This window comes from Ochlerotatus camptorhynchus, unplaced genomic scaffold, assembly GCF_037179485.1.
Source record: "Ochlerotatus camptorhynchus isolate MF236.1 unplaced genomic scaffold, CSIRO-AGI_Acam_v1.1 ptg000351l, whole genome shotgun sequence".
In the NCBI taxonomy this organism is placed as follows: domain Eukaryota; kingdom Metazoa; phylum Arthropoda; class Insecta; order Diptera; family Culicidae; genus Ochlerotatus; species Ochlerotatus camptorhynchus.
Genome location: NW_027040839.1, coordinates 407,810 through 421,155, shown reverse-complemented (window position 1 = coordinate 421,155; position 13,346 = coordinate 407,810). Strand labels below are relative to the sequence as shown.

The 13,346-nt window shown below is 39.8% G+C and overlaps 1 protein-coding gene across 6 annotated transcripts in view; it reads right to left on the bottom strand.

Annotated features, from left to right (window-relative positions):
• The window catches only part of LOC135709140 (protein split ends-like), a 55,811-nt gene extending 44,215 nt beyond the window's left edge, over nt 1-11,596 (bottom strand). The window contains exons 1-2 of one of the 6 annotated variants that reach the window (XM_065231344.1): nt 11,398-11,596; nt 10,486-10,788 (exon numbers count right to left, since the gene is read on the bottom strand). The gene's annotated coding sequence lies outside the window, so the exon portion shown is untranslated. Of the gene's footprint in view, nt 1-10,485 lie in introns of all 6 variants that reach the window. The other 5 variants (XM_065231345.1, XM_065231347.1, XM_065231349.1 and 2 more) reach the window with 5 other exon arrangements.
• Between the last annotated feature and the right edge of the window lie 1,750 nt (nt 11,597-13,346).

The window sequence follows — 13,346 nt, the reverse complement described above, 5'->3', positions numbered from 1 at the left end:
CTTTTGCAACACCATACAAGCGAGCCGCGTAAAAAAGATGGGACAGTTCTCATGAATGAGCTGTTTTTTACTCTCTCTATTGTCTACTTATCAATGGAAGGCGTTTCGGGGGTGCTTGAGTTGTTTTATTTGCCATCGGCGTTACTGGTTCAGGATTCGTTCTATTTTCGATGGTGCCACCCATGGGTTGTGGGTCATCGTTTTATGGTGAACCAAGGCGGACGTCATTGTTTGATTGCTATTGATTTAATAATCACTTCCGGTTGTGCTCTTTCCATTGTCGTTACGAATCAGTTCGTCAGACATGCCATGAGCTTGTTACTGATGGAAAGTCTCGATGGAACGAATCAACAAGTTCTCTATTGGGAACAAGCGCATTAAGAATTTGCTATATCATTACAAGATTTGTGAATTTTATTAACATCTGAAAAAACAAAAATACTGAAATAGTGAGATCTTACCCTTCTTAAGTATTGATTTTATTTTTCGTGTGATGGGTTTTGGCCCTTGAAAGGAACTGGTGTTTCCGGAACATTTTCGGATGTCTAATGCGATCCTGGGATCTTGATATAACCACCATTACACTTTGTTTTTAACTATCATGTGATTCAAGGTGCCACGTGATGGGTTTTGGTACAATTGCACTTGTTTTAGAACTCTCATGTGATTTGCGGTGTCGTGTGACGGGTTTTGATCCAAGTCAGAAGCTGTCCACTTCCCTTGGGTGCACAGAACATGTCCGGAAGTGGCCAATTTGGTCCATTGATCTTCTTTTAAAATTCTCATGTGATTTGAGGTGTCTTATGATGTGTTTAAAACGATTAAGACTGATTATAGATTCACGACCCGTATTCACCGGAACTTGTTCCGGCCGTATCTCCGGAATCTGTTAACCGGTTTCAAAAATATTCAAGTGTTTTATGAAACCACAATACCTTCCATTTGGCGGTTGTTGCGTCCAATTCAGTTCAGTGATTGCCGAGAAACACGACTTAGTTCCCTAAATCCGTGTATTTTGGATCTTGTTCCGTCCTTATCCCCGGAACCACTTAGCCAGTTCCTCTATGTTTACAGTAACGGGTTTGGTATGTAGAAGATGATAACGAAAGAGACAAAACAAGCCGGTAGGTAGAAAGAACGAGCATGAGGCTGTAGTCTTGAAGTATTTCTGTATTTGAAGAAATACTTCAATCTCCTCATCCATTAATGTATGAGTTAGATAGTGTCGTTTCCTTAACCTCAATCTACCTGTGCACCAACTCTCAAAACATACAATTATAGCTTGCAAATGGATAGATATCGAGTAAACTAGAAGATTAAGTGTATTTTTCAACCGATTCGAGTATGAATATGGCATTAAATCTTGTTTTGAAAGTTGGTGCACAGGTAAAAAGTGAGGTTACGCGACGCCACTGGAGTTAGGTAAATAAGTGTGCGTATGACCAGTACTGTCGCATTAGTGGTCCTTCGCTCATTTTCAACTTCTATTCCATTTTCATACTGCCGTATTCTAGCAGAACTATTACCTTACCTTTTTCAGACCTTTCTTGATTATTCATAAAATGTATAAGTCAATTAATAAGCCTTGCATAAAAGTTAATGAAGATCACGTGTCAAATGAAATGTATAAATGGTCATGCATACCGTTTATGCATTCCTATAGGACCTATGTGGGTTGCATATGGAATGTGATAAGGCTGATGTTTTGTCAACAATGTATAAGAGATACACATGAACAAAATAATTGATTTTCGTTTCGTGTTGAACAAAATGTCACTGTATCACCCAATATAAGCTTATCAGCTCAAATAAAATTTCAGACCAACCGTTAAAACCACCCAACCGGAAACAAACTAAAGCTAAACTCACCCTCAACATTTTGCGGAACTCTTCCTTTACCAAACTTTACAAAGTCCTGATCGAAACATGACTATCTTTTATCCTGCCTAATGCAGGGTTGTTACAGAAATTTCTATTTTGAATCCGAAAAATCCACGCCACGATATTTGGTCGTCCGCGTAAGGATGCCAAATTCACGCAATAGAAAAAAATAAATTAACAACCCAAATATACAATTAGGAATACACACATTTTTATTAAAAACCTCCTTAGACTTCAATTATATCGAACCTCTAAGATTTAGAGTCTTAATAGTGGTTGATCAGTAGCCACTGATTATAATAAAATCTTTAGTGTTGTAAATATTGTATATACCTAATCCTAATCTTAAGGCTAAAACTAAAGTCAAATCTTAAAACTAGTGATCTTAAACTAAACTACAACTAAATTTATATAAACATGAATTAACATTGTGAACCAGTCTAATGAAGATGATCACCGATTCTCACGAGAGAGAATGATCTCATTCCAATGGTCAATCATTGCACTTGACCAAACGAACCGAATTGTACACACAATACGAGTAGTAGCAAATAGATACCCCAAGCGTGCACAACCACATCTATTGTCGGTGTTCTTTAATTTCTATTCCTCGATCGTCAACCATCCGTCGGTTGCAATAAATTAAAGGAAAGTGAAGTAGAAATCGAAATTTTGCTTGTGATCCGAAATCGATGTTATCGCGTCAGTGTGATCAGGTTTTGATCAATCGTGTGTCCGTGCGTAATTAACGTGAAAATCGCGGACTCCAACGTTAGTGGAAGTGACTGACTGGCTAACTCACATCTTCTACTGGGAAGGTGGAGTAGCAGCAGTACTTTTCGGGTGCTAAAGTGCTCCTCTGGTTTCTGTGCGCCGTTCGCGGTACGAACGGGAAGAAAAACCTCCGAATCCCGGCAAATACAGAGCCCACGGCTCGAACAGTGGTGCTTGCGAGAGTGCTTGAGTACTTGGCACTGAGGAAGTCTACATGTAGTGGACGAAATACGCGTATCTGTCAAAATATAGGCAATTACAACGGAATTAAAAAGAAATTACTCCACCCACTCTAAAAGCTCTTCAGCCTTAAATTATGAAAAGAATTCAGTGCAGGTTTTGCAAATTCTAAAAATTACGAAAAATGTAATGTAACATATTCCCAAGCCTGGGATGCTTAAATATTTTCACAGATCGGGACAGAATTTTGAAATGTTGGCATTTGGATTTTGCTTGACAGAAGGGGGTCTTATGAAAGCCCCAGATCTCAAGTCTCAAGACCACATTCCAGGACGTGAGTGGAACATGGTTATCACGTCAAACTATAATGTCTAAAATTAACCACATGCCCCAACCAACCCTATTTTTAAATGTTGGCATTGGATCTTTAAATTTGTTGTAAGCCTGATTAAAAAAAATTCAAAGAAACCAGGACTTTTAAAAATCTTGGGATTTCGGAATTTTGCCACTTTAGAGCGCCACGCTAACATAAATAATTTCAAACTGCCATGCATGGTACGGATATTCCAGGTTTTCTAATCCACTGATTTCCAGAGTCTTTATTTAGGTCACAACTCTAAACCTTTTACAATTACAATATGATTCTAATATCACAGCTACAACCCAAAATTGATTACACAGTACTTTCCCGATTTTGTCAGCCCCATCTGAAATTTTAGTTTGACAAAATCGGGAAATTCGCTTTTTCAATATTTTAACCATCAAAATGATTTTAAAAACAAGATGAACCATTATTTATCCACTGGTAATGGACTTACTAATAAATGTTTACTATTCTTACAACAAAGGGTACACACCAAACGTCTCGAAAAGGCAAAACTGTATGCGTACAGTTTGTTGAGCCGGTACGTACTGTTCAGTTTGCTTAAATTCTGCTTGGTTTCCAGCGCTGCAACCAAGGCTGGACATCTTTATCTCAATATTAAAGTAGATAAACTAGCCAGAAGCCATTTCTTGCTACTGCTTGGTCCCGACATTTTCGGTATGGTTTTCACAGGCTTATTCTACGTGCCTATTGAAGCCAGACGGTAGTCGATCATCACTCCCAGGCATTTCAACACGCGCTTCGTGTTTATGGCGTGTCCGCTGCACCGCTTAAAAGTTACTGACCAATACCACGTCGCTTTTCTTGTGGGCTGTCTGCAGCTTTGCTCCATGTAGCCAGTTTCCAATCATGTCGATTACCTGTTACCGTCCGCAAAGCCAACGATCTCAACTCGTTTGGACAGCTTCAGCGTTAGACCGCTGACCGTTCCAGAGCGTTGGACCAAGGATGGAGCCTTGTGAAATTCTCACCGTGATCGATCTCTGTCCCATGTTTGTCTCGTAGATCAGAACCCAAGCCTGGAAGTAGCGACGGCCTCTCAGCTGGCGCTGTTGAACGCATTCTTTACGTCGATCGTTATCACGGCGTAATATCGATCTCCTCACCACTTCTGTTTCGACGCATTCTCGGCTCTCTCGACCACTGTCCGAATTGCATCCTCCGTTGCAATTACTTTTCGGAATCCGAACTGCCTCTCCGACAATCCGTGTTCACTCTCGGTGTTCACTCAAATTAAGTGTTATTTGAAGCAAAATGCTTGAGAATTCATGCTTAAAAACCAAAAAGTTCAAGTATCTGCAGGCTGACAAAACCGGGAAAAAAGCTGACAATTTGATAATTTTTACGGACAATAGGCAAGAGTGCCCCTCCTAGTGAACAGGTGGGGCATAATGAGCATTCCGCCCTCTAGTCATAAGCCTCTAATTATTCGAAACAAATTAATTGGTAGTAGGAACCATTGCAATGATTCATGACCAAACCAATTCACTTGTTTCGCACCATAATAAATCCAAGGTTAAAGCACAGGAAGCTCACTATACCCCATCTGTTCACTACGCCCTTCCTTCCCCTACTATCCTGTGGACATCACGGTAATGCTTCAATTTCGGGTTCACCAGAAAACCCCAGTAACTCTGAGAACTGAAGATAATCCACGATAATCTTTGAGAATAGAACTTTTGAATGAAATACTAATTCTTATATCACACTTAACTCTGCCACAGTGGGGTTTCTGGGGCTCTAATGCAAGAATATCTAGAGATTTTATACATTATAAATAGTCTCAACCCCAAGTATGACGAATATGTATCTTTAAGTTCCTCGGGTTTGTAGGTTTCTTCCGATAATCCCGGGATTTTCCAACGACTTTGGAGTGTTCTAAAACTAAGATATTACTACGTAGGGCCTAGTAAAGGACTATTCATTAGCTACGTAGACAGTTTTTTGAGATTATTGACCCCTCCCCCTGGCTTAGACGATTGTCCACAAACAATTTTTAAAATTTGTATGGGCCGTGGATAATTGAATCGAAAGTGCTTTTTTTTTAATTACTTCATTTGATTAGGCTCACTCTAAAGAACTTTACAGAGCCGAGGTTTCTTGTTCAATTCAATAAATACAAGAAATCTTAAAACTAGTCAAGAATTATAATACAAAAAAAGCACCTTATCCTCTGCTTTTTTAGCTTTTTCCATCAGAACGCGATTCACTTGTGTGGTTTCCAGATATGGTGCATAGCGCCTTGATTGAAGAAATCGACACAAATCGTGGTCTTCACTTATACACTCATCACGAAACGACAACAACAAACCCTGCTAATGTAGAAACACTTACTACTGACTGAAATTAAAAATAAACTAAATGGGAAGATTTATTCAACACCTTTCAAGACTGTTTGCCTCCCTAAGCAAACAACCCTCCCCCCTTCTATTTTTCATAAGTTCAGTCTAAAGGCTTTAATTTTTCTCTAACTCCTTATTGGGCTTTGACCCTATTCGAAAATTAAGTAATAGGGTAGAGAACTACTTCAGCCTAATCGCCGATTTTGGGCCTATCGAGCAGAAACTTCAAATAAATCCATGATTTCAGAGTTAACAAGTCAATTAGGCGTTTGGTACGATAATTTAGTTAATAAGCTACCGAATGAAGTCAATGAGAACGCGTGATATGAAGGTTTGCACCCATAATTCCCACAAACAAAAGAAGTTCTCCGACCGAATCAATTTTTTTTTTCTTAATCCGATAGACCGAAGTGAATTCGTTGGCGTTTCAATGCCAATGAGTTTGGAATTCGTAGGCCGAGTTTGGCGTCAAGAAGCAGTGTTAGACTTTATATTGATCTCAACGATTGGTCTCTTTCGTCAAATCTGAAGGAGATCGAAGTTCTGAGCCCATGCCCAGAAACGACGAGTTCCAGAGCCTGGTGGGTGCTCTTCTATACATCGCGGTCAACACGAGAGCGGACATCGCCATAAGCGCCTCAATTCTGGGCCGCAAGGAGAGTCGACCAACAAAAGCAGACTGGACCAAAGCAAAACGGACGCTCCGGTATCTCCAGTCAACAGTGGATTGGAGCCTACGTCTAGGTTCATCCGGACCGCTGGAAGCATACGTCGATGCAGACTGGGCTGGTGACAAGACAGACCGGAAATTAAACACCGGTTTCGTCTTCTGTCTTGGAGGACCAATCAGTTGGGCAGCCCGAAAACAACCATGCGTAACTCTTTCGTCTACCGAAGCGGAGTACGTGGCGCTTTCCGAAGCCAGCCGCGAGCTGATGTGGCTGATGAAGCTACTGAAGGACGTCGGGGAACCAATTCTGGCTCCTGTAGTTGTACACGAAGGCAACCAAAGCAGTATTGCGATGCTGAAATCTGCCGGCGGTAGCAACCGAACAAAGCACATCGACACTCGCTATAATTTTGTGAAGGAGTTGGTCAACAATAGTGTGATGGACGTTCGCTATTGCCCCAGTGAACAAATGGTTGCCGATGGTCTAACAAAACCATTGGCTCGCGTCAAGATGGAGAAGATGCGCCTGAAAATTGGTCTACAGCCCGCCGAGCTTGAGGAGGAGTAATCGAAGCAACTCACCGAGCTTGAGGAGGAGTGAAGGAGATCGAAGCAACTCGGTGAAATTATAATAATCCTAGTATGCTATAAATGTCAGTACTGCATCAATAAAGTATAGTTTAGTCTCATGTTTCAACCCAACCGGTCGTATTAACTCTCTCCTCTAACAAAATCAAATCTAGCGCTAGATAAAGAAAAACTAAGTGCGGATTTGTCTTAATAGGCCGGAAATGGGGTAGTTAACCCTATATGTTTTTTTTTTCTTTATTAGTGAGATTTTCAGCCTTGAGCTGGTTCATCTCTTAAAAACGAGGGGTGGGGACTTCTAACGGGAGTCCCCCTAATTACAGAGCTTGTTGGCGAGTCCACGCCAACGCGCCGCTACTGTAGGTCGACTGCAGCTCGGCTTCGACTATCGTGCAACCAACCCAATGCGCACCGCTCTGAACATCGTCATGTCAGTAGTTGTGAGTGGATAGAAAACTAAAGATAAACAGAGTAAACAAACAAGGTAGAGGAAAAGTAGATAACATTGAAAGTAGAAAAGTACATCAATCATAGCACCGTGTTGTATTTAGTTTTCAATTTCGAACAATTAAAATAAAAGAACTACTAGTGGATTATTGATACTATTGAATTTATTAGGTAAAACATACATGGATTGAAATTGAATTATACTTAAACTAACATTATTTACTTAGTGATTAATGCCTACAAAGTGAATTCCCCGAGATTCCTAACCTAAAACTAAGCCTACAAATTGCAAAGAGTGTAAGTTAAACCCTCTTAATTTATTATTTTTTAAATAATTAATATATTACAGTACGGTTGAATAGTATAAGCAAATGTTGTGATTGCACGAACAAATTTGCCAGACAGTCGACAGCAGACGATTAGGACCAGAGCTAGAAGAACTGTCTAGGCTGACGGACACGAAACACATAAAAGGGGAGTAAACGTAAGTTCATGCATGATTGAAGATATGATGAGCAGACACCGAGCACTTGAACAAAAAACATTTATAACATAAGGTACAAACACGGACCGTTTTGTCTGAAACAAATATAAACATCACAACATGTTAAAACCAATGATATTTACAAGAAAGTAATAATCAACTGGATAGTAACACCCCAGTACCGGTCGTTTTATTTCCGGGATTATAATTTCGGAATTTCCCGAACCGTTGGCAATTTCCACCATAAAGCTAATATGAAGATTAGGTGAGGTTCCAGAAGAGAACCCTGAGGATACGCAGTTAGGGGATGGACGGTAGCTCCAGAAGGGAGTCCTCATAATAACAGAGTTTTAATATTTCAGAGTTGGGAATTTTTCTTTAATGCTACCGATGTTACTGTCCTTTTGAATAATCGTGGTCATGTGGTCGAGTTCCGTGTCCTGTTCCTTTGTAGTTGCTGTAATGTTAATGCCATTATTCGTCCATTTCCGTGTCCTTGTACGTGCTTTCCTTGTGTCGATATCTTCGTTCATACGTGTCCGAGTCATTATTTGTTGCCGAGGTATAGTTTTGAGTCCAGATGATATTGGTCCGAATCATTGTCCGTTGTCGTTGCTAATAATAATATATAAGATTATTAAATTTTGGTTATTTATTCGATAATAATAAATGAATACATAACAATGAATGTCACGCAATTGAAACGTGCACTTCTTGGCGTTTCTCTAAATTATTTGTTATAAAGTATTATTAATATCTTGTTCGTCTATATAAGTGTGAATTGCGGCAAAACCCGCCAGTATCATACCTGATGTCAGTGCCTTTAAATAAAAGAACTACGACGTGGCAAATAAATAAAAGAGCAGAATATGTCAGGCATAACATTTGATAACGGCACAAAAGCATTTGTAAACAAACTTTCTAAGGCCCTTTACACGCGAACCAAAGTACGCCCACGCAAACCAATATGCTTTTGTGCCGTTATCAAATGTTATGCCTGATGTGATACTTTCACTACTGGTCAAATTCTTGGTCTCCCATGCAGGCATACAGCATAATATTAAGTCCTTCCACCTTCGGCAAGGTGTCAAAAGTAACCAACGAGAATACGTTTCGCCCTAATGAACTGTTGGCATCGAAATAACAATAAAAGTACGTCACATAATTGAAGAGAGCACTTTTTAGTAGTTTGCCTAAATTGTTTAATACAAGTATTTTAGACTGTCACTAGCTTTGTCTATATGACAGTGCATTACGGCAAAACCCACGAGTATCGCACCTGTCAGTGACTTTATAAATTATAAACGTACTTGAACGTGTTTAAGAAATAAAAGAACGCCTCAATAAGTTGAAAGTTATTCGAGTACACCCTTACACAATTCCTTAAAAATAAGTCTTTTGCACTGTTAGGGTAGAGAACTACTTCGGCCTAATCGCCCATTTTGGGTTAACAAGTCAATTATGCGTTTGGTACGATACTTTAGTTAAAAAGCTTCCGAACAAAGTCAATGATATGAATGTTTGCACCCATTATTCCCCAAAACTAAAGAAGCGCTCCGACCGAATCAATTTTTATCTTCTTCCGATAGGCCGAAGTGAATTCATTGGCGTTTCAATGTGTTAGGCCGAGTTTAGAAACCGTAGGCCGAGCTTAGCGTCAAGAAGCAGTGTTAGACTTTGGACAATATCTCAACGATTGGTTTCTCTTTATCAAATCTTTTGGTACGTACGGAAAGGTAAATAAATTTGGAAGCCATCAGTAATAATAACATTCTGCTAAACTGCACTAGATTAAGAAAGACTAAGAGCGGGTTGTGCTTAATAGACCGGAAATGGGGTAGTTAACCCTACCAGGAATTATTCTTTGCAGATTTTTAATATTATTTTAGCTTTCCTAATTTGCCAAACTTTTAGCGATCTGTAGAAAAATTGAATAGAAATTAAAAAAAAAATCTATAACTTTTCCTGAGGAAAACAAAATCTTCATTGTAATCCAAACTTTCTCAGCTTTGGAATTTAATTAACATTCTCAAAGATCTCATTACCAAATCAACCCTGGACCAAATCAATTTTAAGGTAGTTTCCTAAAGATAATAATATGTAATGCATACTGATCAAGTTTGCAATATAATATGTGAGACACCATTGTTCAACATTGAGTTCAACCTGCCAGTATTGGTCACATGCCACCTATTGACGACGAGCTGCTAGTGCTCCGAGTTTCCCATCTCCCAGGCTCACAAACAGACTGTACTGGGCCGCGATGTCTGGGTTATTTTTCCGTGCAGTAACAGTTCCAGTGGATTCATGCACTGATCCTGGTTGCAAGATGCGTTCCTTTAGGTTCTCCGGGTTCTCCAATGGCCAAAGATATTAGTTAGAATTTAATATTTACTGTCTCACACCTATTCCTACAACGCTCTAAATCACAGGTGTAAAAGATTCTGTTAGACCACACATTCTCCACAAACCTGGTGGCCCAGATTTCCTATATTCACCCATCTTTGTTCTCGATCTTGAATTTCAATTTTTAATCCATACTTTGATGAAAATCGTCAATCTTTCTTGATGTTATATGGCAGCCCAAGAAACAGCAAATCCGATCAATTATTACCAATTATCTACAAGTCTTGGGAAAACCCCAGTGCATACATTGATCGTATACCATTACACCAATCTAAAGTTAGAGTACTAGAATACCTATAACATCTGAATAAAATAACGCGAAACTCACTTTTTCCAAAGTCCTTGATTAAGCGTTCGCTTTCGGTTGCTTCCGGGATTTACACTTCTCCTTTCACTGCCGTTCGTACGACGGCAGACGATTCTCCGAAAGCAAAAGATGACGTTTGCGGATTTTTCGGACAATGGGAATCTTTTCACTCCTACTGGCCTCTCCTCAGACGACTGCTGCTGCTACTGCTGCTCTAGATACGGGCGATGAATTTTACACAGAAACTTTTCCTCCGCCCCTCAACGATTGCGACGGAATTAGAATTTTCAATCAATCCGATGTTTTCTCTTAAAAAATCTGGAGCTAGAAAATGATTTTCTGATTCAGATTTTTATGGACTCAGGCTTCGTAACGGGAAATCTTTGCTCGTTTGCAAGGTTCTTCTTTAGCTCTTCTTCGCTTTTCCACTTGCCCCTTCGAAAAAGACGGAAAGAAAAAAACGCGAGTGCTTCCACCGCACCACCACCGGAAACACGACCCACTAGCTCTGATCTATACACACACGATACGTACACGCACACAACCAACAGACGCGCTTGATCTTTTTTTTTTTTGTTTTTGCACTCGAATCGAAGGATTTCTTCGAAAACAGAAACGGATCGTCCGGAACCGATTCCCGTATTCAAGCCTGATATTCCGACACGGAACCTGAGTGGAATGATTCTATGGAGAACAGTCGATGAAAGCGTTTTCACTTCACTTTTGGACTGCGATTCTTTCCAACAAAAAGGCTGAAACACCTCACTGATACACACAAACCGTCGTCGTCGTCGTCATTTGCTATGCGGAGTGCGGACGTACAAAAAGAGAACCTCTCTTTCTGCTTTGTGTGAGTAGGAGTAAGAAACACCGAACAAGAAGAAAATCACGATCTTCGCGACCGGGTTGTGGGGCAGAGTGAAGAAAAATTACCTTCCAACTTTCGACGGAAAAAAACACTCGAGAAACGCGATTAAAACCGTCACAAAATGATACTAACCGACACGGCGGGATTCGGGCGAGAAAATTCAATTACTTTGAGCACCGCTCGACACTTTTCACACCGATAAATCAAAACTTTTTCGATTGCTTGTAAGCACTTCTGCTGCTACTGCTGGTGACAGGAGACGAATTTGTGAGGTCTACAAAAATGGCGTTGCCACTCATCAAAAGAGGAGTATCGCGGAACCTTTCCGTAAAAATCGTGGTTGTGTGTGTGCAACCTGATCTCTAATCTAGATAAGTTCTGCATCTGTCAAAATATGCCACTTGGTGTTCGGTCCACTTAAAATTACTTATAAAAATTTCGGCCAAAAATTGAAAAGGGCCTATTAGCTTTTGGAAATAAAACTTTCTATAATATCCTAAGTACTGCGGACTCACTCAATGTGCTTGTCACTTGGGAGCTAGTGCGAACTGTCAAACGGCAGCCTAATTGCAGTTACTGTTTTATCTATCGTCAAGCATTGTAATATCATAAATATGATCCAAACTTTTTCATAACACATTCTTAATTTTAAGCTTGAAGACAAAAATCAGCACACTCAACGATGAAAGCACCAACAAACCGACATGAATGACCCTAGCAACAACAATAAAAGTTCTGACCAAAGCACACTACTGACATCTGGCTCCGTGTTCGCGGGAAATATTTAACTATGCCACATGAAACCGCATGCAAAAGTTATGAATTGTTTCATGTCTGATCTATTTTGGACAAATTATTTTTATCTAAATAAAAAATCCTATGGTTTTGATAGTTCGGATCACTGCACATTTAAATCGGCCGTCTACGTTTTTCTGGCATAAGTCTGAATTAATTGTCATGTCGGTTTGTCGGTGATGAAAGTTTTTATGACTCAGCCGAGTTTTCTATTGCAGTAAAACATACTTTGGCAAAACATCCCTCCTGGCTCAGAACGAGGCTCACCCGAAAAAAAAATTACAGTGAAATTTTCAGTGGAAACAATGCTCTAACATTAATATTTATTGTCGACAGTAAAAATGATTTTTATAATGTTGCACACTTCCGAAAACGGCAAAACTGCTACCTAGCTGTACAATGAATGTACATAATAAAATGTTGTTACAATGATTTTTATCGTATTTTTCATTTATTTATTGTTAACATGATTCGATCATGAACAATAATGAACAACTCTATTACAATAAAAAAATTTGTAACATTAAATATTGGTGTGTTTTCATTGTGGGTTACTTCACGAACAATAAAAATAAATCTGATTGAAGCATGCAGACTATGAGAGGGTTCAGCAACACTGCCAATGTAATCAAGATAGGCGCTGCTCGTATGGCTTTGGCTTTCACAGTTCGTTTGGCTCAAAACCAGCCTGTCCGCGTCCGCTCATCTCTTATCCTAGACCCTCTCTAAAGCTGGGTTAAGATGGTTCAATTACTTGAACTGCGAAATGAACGTTCAGAAATCTGACCGATATCGGACTTGCTCTATTCGTTGCCAAGTCAGTTGAACGCCTATGACCAGATCGATTTGAGTTGAATTCAACTCACCTGCCTCATCTAAATCCCGCTTAATGCAGACCTTTTCCGCGCAGTCAATAATCATACAATAATAATAAAAAATTCCACCACTTGAAGATGTCAGGAAGGAACTCTCAGGTGGAAGCATATTTCATGGGCGATTCTCTCCAGTCGAATGCATTAACTTATCAACGACGTTCAACCACCAAGGAGACGTAACCTAGGGAGATCGAGTGCAGGGGAGTTGGCCTACATTTCTCACAAGTTCCGGATCGAATCTCAATCCGTAACCAGTAAAAAAAGGACTCACCCGTAACAGACATACCACCCCTTCCCTTCCCAAGGCGATGTTTATTTTTTTTGATTTCTTTTTAAAGTCGATA